Below are 8,175 nucleotides of genomic sequence, written 5' to 3'. Positions count from 1 at the left end.
CTGAAAATATGCAGAAATTATATATGCAATATGGAGAGGCCAATTGACAGTCATGTTTTTGGACTGTGGGAGGAAACCGGAGAGCCCGGAGAAAACCCACGCATGCACAGGGAGAACATGCAAACTCCATGCAGAAAGACCGGGGCCGGGAATCGAACCCAGAACCTTCTTGCTGCAAGGCAACAGCTCTACCAACTGCGCCACTGTGCAGCCTGTTATGTCACCATGATCAGTTATTACTGATCAATAATTGATTGAAATGTGATCAGCTGTCCTCTGTCACCACAGACTGATTCAATCTGGATTTTCTACTGATCAAAGCCCAGAGAAATCCTCTCTGATAAATAAATTATTGACTTCATATTGAAATATTTTCCATCCACCAACCAGAACCCAGATATCTCAGCCGGGCCACAAACACTCAGAACCTTCTGGTACCAGTTTGACTCCACTATGAAACTGGGAGCAAACTCAGCTGGTTGTCTGGGTTACAGATGAAAACTCAGAGAAAATCAGAGATCCTGGTTGAAATCAGGAGCTGCAGCTCTGAACCAGAACCAGGCCCAGTTCTGGTTCTGGTTCTGTCCAGCAGCTCAAAGAGAGAAAGCCCAGTCAGGACTGGATCCAGTAGAAAGTGGAGTTAAAACTCACCTGATCAGATTTTTGCTTCTCCTTCTGTTCTCACAAACCGAATCGGAGCGAACAGGAGAACTGGACCCGATTCTCCAGAACCTGAAACGGACCCACCTGAGGCTCCGCCCCCTCTGACAGCAGAGGTGTGTTCACCTGTTGAAATGACAGGAATCCTGTCTGATTAATGATACCAGGAAATAGATGTTTATAAACAACAAATTCACAGTTTAAATGTTCTTTATGTTTAAAATATATTTAGTATTTTTAATCAATATTTTATTAAATTAATGGAGATTTTCAGTTTTATCTATAAAGAACTTTAACAACCAACAAATTTCTGTACAGAAACACAAGAGCAATAAAACTAATAATAGTTTCTGCTTGTTCTGATCTGAGCCAACAGAACCAAGAACCTTGAAATGTTGAAGTTTCTCCACATGTTGATACAACCATCTGATATGTTAATGTTATCAAATACAGATTTTATTAATTTATTTCATCTTGTTTAATGTTGATCTGAAGGAAACTTTGATTCTCACCTGAACCTCTTTCATCCTGAACAAAATGACCTTTGACCTCTTTTAGCCTGGAGGCTTTAAGTTGTTTAACTGGTTTGTCTCAAATGTTTCAATGAAAAAGTTAAAAACCTGCTGAGTTACAAACAGGTTTTAATCTCTGTAGGCGTTTACTGTGAGATGTTTATCAGTCTCTGTCTCTGCTGTGCAGGAATGTTTCCTCGGTGCCTCCATTTGGGTCGAGGTTCTGATGTCACACAGACTCACATTTAACTCTACAATATTTTTATTTAACGTAGAAATGTCTTTGCTGCATTTTCTAACAAACTTCTGATAAATCTTAAAATGTGAAATTTTTGAGATTGACTTGCTCTCTATTGGTTCTGGTTCTGGTTCAGATCAGGACAGATTGTTCAGGTTCAGGGGTCACCAACACGGTGCCCAAGGGGACCTTGTCAGTCGCCCACCAGCAAGTTCTAAAAATAGCCATTGTCATTAGGGAGCACTCCCAAAAAAATATTCAATTAAATGTTTTGTACCCACTTTAAAAAAAGAAAAGAATAATATGGATGTTTTATCATCTAACCCTCTTTACTATTAGCAAAATTGTGCAGAAAAAACCCTCTTTTTTTCAAAACGTCTTGTAGTAGCGAGTCTATGGCGGTGGGCACGTCAAAGATAAATGTCAGTTTATGTTTATTTGGCAGCTTGGCGCTTTTTCTGTGAGCTAAAAATGAACGAGCGGAGTTTGATCCCACTCGTAGTTCTAACAGCGGTCATTTGGATCCCAGCTGAGCTTTATACCGTGTGCGGTTCTTGTTCTGGTGAACTGCTAGGTAACCACTCACCTCTGCTGCACCTTTCTGCAGCTCCTCTCTCCCTGTTGGTGAGGAGAACCAGGTGGACTCAATCTTCTAGCAATCAGAGTGCAGCTACTTTTGGCNATAGATTATTAAATAAAAAAATAATAGAAGACAAGAATATTTTCAAAAGCAGTATTTTATTAAGCTAAAAATAATAGCTTATCAATGTATTGTAAAATGTTTAGTATATTAAAAATATATTCCTTAATTTTATACATCTACTTGTTCCAAATATTGACCCTTTGTGAGAACAGACAAAACAGGACAACCAACCACTGCTGAGACTACATAGTAGTCTCAGTAAAAGTGTTTATTTTCACAATGAATTACTTTACCTTTATGGGAGTTTACTCTGATAGCTGTTCAATGCTTGGGCACTACCCTGACAGGATGAGCACTCAGAGACCTGGGAACTTAGTGAAAGACAAAAACAAACAAGAATTTAACACACGCAAAGTTGACATTATTGGACAATTGTAGTTTCATATTGGTAACACAAATAAGGTTTACACATTTCTTTTCCTAAAATTTAAATGTATTTGGTATTGGTAAAGAAAATTCTTTACTTAGTCCTGTGCTAACATACCCATTTCTTGATGTCCACAGACATTCCTGGCCAATAAACTCTCCTTGAGATTGCATCTGTTTTTAATTGGCCACAATGTGGACCTGTAGGGCTGGTATGAAAGTCAACAAATATTTGTTTCGGCTTCCTCAGCACCTTTAACTACTTTGACCTTTGTTGAGGATCCGCCTGCCTTTTTGTCGTATGTAGAAGAGGTCATTCCCTTTGAAAAGATAAAAGGACAACTATATAAATATGACTAAAGCATGAAAATCTATTATTAAAATACAATGATCATTCTAAAAATATGAAAATGTAGCCTACATCCTGAGTTATAAATAAAAGTTGAAACAAGAAGCATGCAATAAACAGAACATGAATAAAGGCATCATCAAATGCATATAAGAAATAGCTTTTGGAGGAAAAGATAAAAAGTTATTTGAAGGAGTAATGTCTGTGAATTTGTTTACGTTATAGTTTTTCATCACAATTGTCCATTTTTATATATTTTATTTTATTGAGTAATATAGCAGTACGGAAATCTTTCTACAACACAACTTAAAAGTAGAAATGCAGTACAAGTAAAATTCACATGAATAACAACTGCAGTGAAGAACATTGTGCGTCATTCCTTCATTGTAACTTGGAGTAATGTTTGTGTGGGCATCAACGCTACTGCTGCATTTAGCAGTAAATCAATAAAAAAAGCATTGAGTGTTATCTGTTTTTAGATAACTTATGCATTACACTATATGATGCATATGAAAGTAGAGGTTCACTTCACGGCGCCACTCTTCAATCTCATGCGTCGAGGCTTTTCTTGGAATGTTCTGGTGAACTGCTAGGTAACCACTCCCCTCTGCCACTCCCCTTTGCTGCACCTTTCTGCAGCTCTTCTCTCCCTGTTGGTGAGGAGAACCAGGTGGACTCAATCTCCTAGCAATCAGAGTGCAGCTACTTTTGGCTGACTGACCTGTCACTCCTGTTTGAGAGCATGAGAAGCAAACAGTGCTGGTAGCATGTAGATTCAGAACTGTGTAAAAGTTTCTACAAACTGTGAAAGACAGCCGGTAAGCCTCACAATGCTGTTGCTCATTGCTGAATTTCATTGGAGCAGCAAATGAACTCTGATTGTTGTATCAAATTGTTCAAACTTATTGAAGTCAAGCGAATAAGTTAAAAACAAAAAAAGAAGAAAAAATACACTTGGTGTTTAATGGTTAAAGTAGAAAGGAAAAAAAATGTTGGTCAGAATGTTTGTGAAAATATTTAACAAAATGTTGATAAAAATGCAAATGTATTTATTGCTGTTGAATTTTACTATAAAATATTTATTAAACTTTTGAAATAACTGGTTTAAAGGGGTAGAAATCTGATTATTCACAATGTATTTATCTTGTTAATTTCAGAATGTAGTAGATGTCTTTCTGTTTCTTTTGAGGTTTTTCACCTACATCCTATGGGCTATGTGGACCATCATACAAAAAATAAAGATGAGTCAACTAAATTAAAGGCTCTTTGAGTGAAATCCAGTTCAAAGTTCACAGTGGAAACAATCCCTTTCAAGTGGGGAATCACACAGTAAACCTAACCTGAAAAACTTGACAGTTCTGGCGGGTCACATCTACCAATCCTACTGAGCGGGTCAGACTGAAGGTTAAACTATTTAATCTAGTCCCCAAAACAGTAAAAAGTAAGCAAACAATGTTGCATCACTTTCTCCTCCTCTGGATGTCTGACACCACCTGAACCTGGGAATCAACATCCCGTCTTTCCGTGGATCAGACGGCGTAGGCTTCACTTTCATGTCTATTATTTAGCATCGTTTGTAAAAAAAAAAAAAAAAAAAAAAAAAAGTCCGCTGCTCTTGTGGTTTAGGTTTGTGCTGGTTAGGTGCAGTGATAGTTTTGTGCTACTCTCCAACCTGTCTAACTTTTTTTTTTTTTTGACCCGTCAGGTTTTCAGTTTGCGAAACCACAAAAAGGCTAATAAACCGGCGACCATCAGAAGTGCACAGGGTAAAAAGCTCAGGCAGGATCTTAGGACAACGGGAGGAGCTCATTCAGTTTTAGCTCACAGAAAAAGCAAAAAATTAACAAAACTAAACTGACCAATATGATTTAGCCTTTTGCGTGCCCTTTGACCCCCACAGACTCACACTGATGTTAGCTACATACAAGATGCTTTGACACAAAATGTTTTTTTCTCCACAATTTTGTTAATAGTAAAGAGGGTTAGATAATAAAATATACAATAACTATTCTTTTCTTTTTTATTTAAAAGGAAAATCTAAAGGAACTCAAAGTGTAAACAGCTGTACAGCTGCAGCTGCAATAATCCATACTATCGGTCACTTGGAGGAAATTTAGATTCACACAGAAAAGCTCCAAAAGGGACTCAAACTTAAAACTCTGAACTAAGAACTTCTGATTACATAATAGCAATTAACTATTTCTGCCATGGTAAATCATTACTGACAATTATAGTGAGTAATCCCTAACATTAATATGATCATACCGCATGTAATCATGTGTACATATGCATTATTGTTATTAAGAGTGAGCTAAGAAAATGTATGTCTGTATCAAACAAGTAGCCCTTCGTGTTACTCTGTACCCATGAAGTAGTTCCCAGCCTCAAAAAGGTTGGTGACCCTGTTCAGGTTGAACCTGACAGCTGATGGTTTTCCAGCCTGTCGGCTCTGCAGCCTTAAGAAAACAAACTTCATGATAATAGAAAAAAGTTTCATCTTTCAGTCCAACAGACGCGTCTCTGTCACCAGTTTGAACATTTATTTATAACCTGAGAAGCAAACAGGGGAAACGTCTTCATTACTGCAGATTAGTAGAAAAATTAAGGGTAAAAAATAATGAAGTATAACATCTACAAGTGAAACATTACTGTGTAAAAGTTTTAAACCTGTCAGTTTGTTTAGTTTTCTTTCCCTCCAAAGATTCGATCTTGGTGTAAAAACACATTTTGACTGTTTTCACCTTTACAGGATCATTATTATCTCCTCTGCATGTCCACTGGATTTATCAAGATATAAATAAATTATCTGGACAGAAGAAAAAGACCCAGAAAGGAGGAAATACTTTTTATCATCCAGTAACTTCTGGACCAGTAACAAGCTAATTGCTAACGCAGCCTTCTGCCCTCTAGTGGACTGCATGTGTAACTACAACCATAATAGGGCTAGAGCTGATATGGGAATAGTACTTCCTTTAGATTCTTTCAAAGTAAAAGACAAGGAACGAAATTCTCCTGTAAGTACATTTAGTTCGTAGATTTATTATTCTATCAAAAAATTAAATGTTGAAGTGAAACAGTTACTGTACCACAATAAGAGAAACTGCAAAAAAATATTTCAGAGGTGTAACACTGAAGTTACTGATGTTACACGTCTCAGCTCACAGTGGACTATTGTAACAAATGATGTTTTGTTTTTTCTTCTTCTGATGTGTCTCTGCTTCCCCTTTGATCTTGGTGGAGAGTCTGTAACGATGACCAGCGTCGGTGGAAAAAAAGACGACCGCCGTCTTCTTAATAATAATAAATTTAATTTATAATGCACTTTTCATTAATAAAAATCTTAAAGTGCTACATGGTTCATCTAAAAACATAAAATCAACAATCAAAAATTTAAAAAGACTGTCAAATAAAAGTGGAGAAGGCTTGTCTAAAGAGGAAAGTTTTCAAGCCAGTTTTAAAATCGGACAATGATTGCGGGGGTCTCAAATAGTCCGGGAGAGAGTTCCAAAGACGAGGAGCAGCCACAGCAAATGCTCGATCACCCATAGTCCTTAGTCTTGATCGAGGAAGGTGGAGAAGATTGCTGGATTGGGATCGTAGGGGTCTAGAGGTTGAATGTGAAGTAAGGAGGTCCTTCAGGTAATCCGGTGAGGTTCCATGTAGATAGTGATGGGTGATAAGTGCAATTTTATACTGAATCCTATAAGTTACAGGAAGGCAGTGAAGCTCGTAAAGAGTTGGTGTGATGTGATCAAATTTACGAGCTCTCACTAGGATTCTGGCAGCACTGCTTTGAATGTACTGAAGCCTCTGAAGGTGTTTTTGGTGGACTCCGATGAACAGGGAGTTACAGTAGTCGAGCCTGGAGGAGACAAAGGTGTGGATGAGGGTCTCAGCATCAGAACGGGAGAGAAATTAGCGAATTTTGGAAATATTGCGAAGATGAAAAAAACAGGTTTTAAACAGGTGCTTAATGTGATTTTCAAATGTGAGATGGGAGTCCATTCGGACGCCAAGGTTTGTAACAACGGAGGAAATGGGAATGTCTTGTCCAGAGAATGAAATACTCGTCAGAGTCGAGGATTGAACTTGATGAGGTGTTCCGATCAGTATGGCCTCGGTTTTGGAACAGTTCAACTGAAGAAAGTTATGGGTCATGCAAGACTTAATCTCCTCCAGGCAGGATGTTAGCGCAATAAGCGGAGGTGAAGTGGAAGGTGATCCCGTTCTAATGTGAAGTTGCAAATCGTCCGCATAACAGTGAAATGAAATGTTATGCCGAATTATGATTTTACCTAAAGGCAGCAAGTAAAGAGAAAAAAGCATAGGCCCTAGAACTGACCCCTGCAGGACACCCCAGGACAATCTAACGGCCTGGGACTTGGAGTTGCCAAGGCAGACACATTCCAGCCTATTGGAAAGAAAAGATTGAAACCAATCCAGGACAGATTCACCGAGACCGACTTCCACATGCAGACGATGTAGGAGAATGTTATGGTCCAGTGTCAAATGCAGCAGTGAGATCAAGGAGGACAAGAATGGAGGTGCAGCCAGTATCAGCAGCCATGAGAACATCGTTAGTAACTCTTAGCAGGGCGGTCTCAGTACTATGAGTAGGACGGAACCCAGATTGAAATTTGTCATACAGAGAATTTCTTTGAAGGTGGTGCTGGAGTTGGGAAGCCACTGCCTTTTCCAGCACTTGAGAAAGAAAAGGAAGATGTGAAATAGGACGGAAATTGGAAAAGGAATCAGGATCCAAGGTGGGTTTTTTTAGAAGGGGTTTGATGATGGCAGTTTTAAGAGACAGAGGGACATGGCCGGATTTCAGTGATTTATTTATTATTTGAGTAATTAATGGGCTTATTGCAGTGCGATTTGATTTTATAAGTGAAGAGGGAAAAGGATCAAGTGCACAGAAAGAGGGTTTCATTCCCTTAAGGAAGGACTCTACCTCACTTTGAGCAACGTCATCAGTTCCAGACAGTGGATGCCCTTCGTGAAGCCATCTTCAACACTTGGAGCAACATTCCCACTAGCCTCCTGGAAACACTGGCATCAAGCCTAAACGATTGTTTGGAGTCATCAACAAGAAGAATGGTGGAGCTACTCATTACTGAGTCCTTTTTTTGACACTTTGATTTCTGTTTTGGGGGGGTTTGGGGGTTTTTTGAGCTATGGTCTTAAACTTTTGATCAACTGAAAAAATCATGTTTCAGTGTAAATGCAGTTTTCAATTAATTCCCCGCTCAAAGGTTTTTGTCTCTTACGCTGATTTCTTCTTTTAACATTGTGAAGCTCTACTTAGAACCTTCTTAAGATCCAATAGTGCAAAATGCAAATTCTT

At 38.5% G+C, this 8,175-nt stretch overlaps 1 protein-coding gene across 1 annotated transcript in view; it reads right to left on the bottom strand.

Moving 5' to 3' along the window:
• LOC103132588 (protein NLRC3-like) overlaps positions 1 to 788 on the bottom strand; it is a 15,518-nt gene extending 14,730 nt beyond the window's left edge. The window contains exon 1 of the mRNA XM_007544404.2: positions 652 to 788. The gene's annotated coding sequence lies outside the window, so the exon portion shown is untranslated. The remainder of the gene's footprint in view (positions 1 to 651) is intronic.
• Positions 789 to 8,175: the final 7,387 nt, after the last annotated feature.

Source organism: Poecilia formosa, unplaced genomic scaffold (genome assembly GCF_000485575.1).
Source record: "Poecilia formosa unplaced genomic scaffold, Poecilia_formosa-5.1.2 Scaffold1145, whole genome shotgun sequence".
Taxonomy (NCBI): Eukaryota; Metazoa; Chordata; class Actinopteri; order Cyprinodontiformes; family Poeciliidae; genus Poecilia; species Poecilia formosa.
The sequence above is the reverse complement of the archived record's forward strand: the minus strand, read 5'-3'. Positions and strand labels throughout refer to the sequence as shown.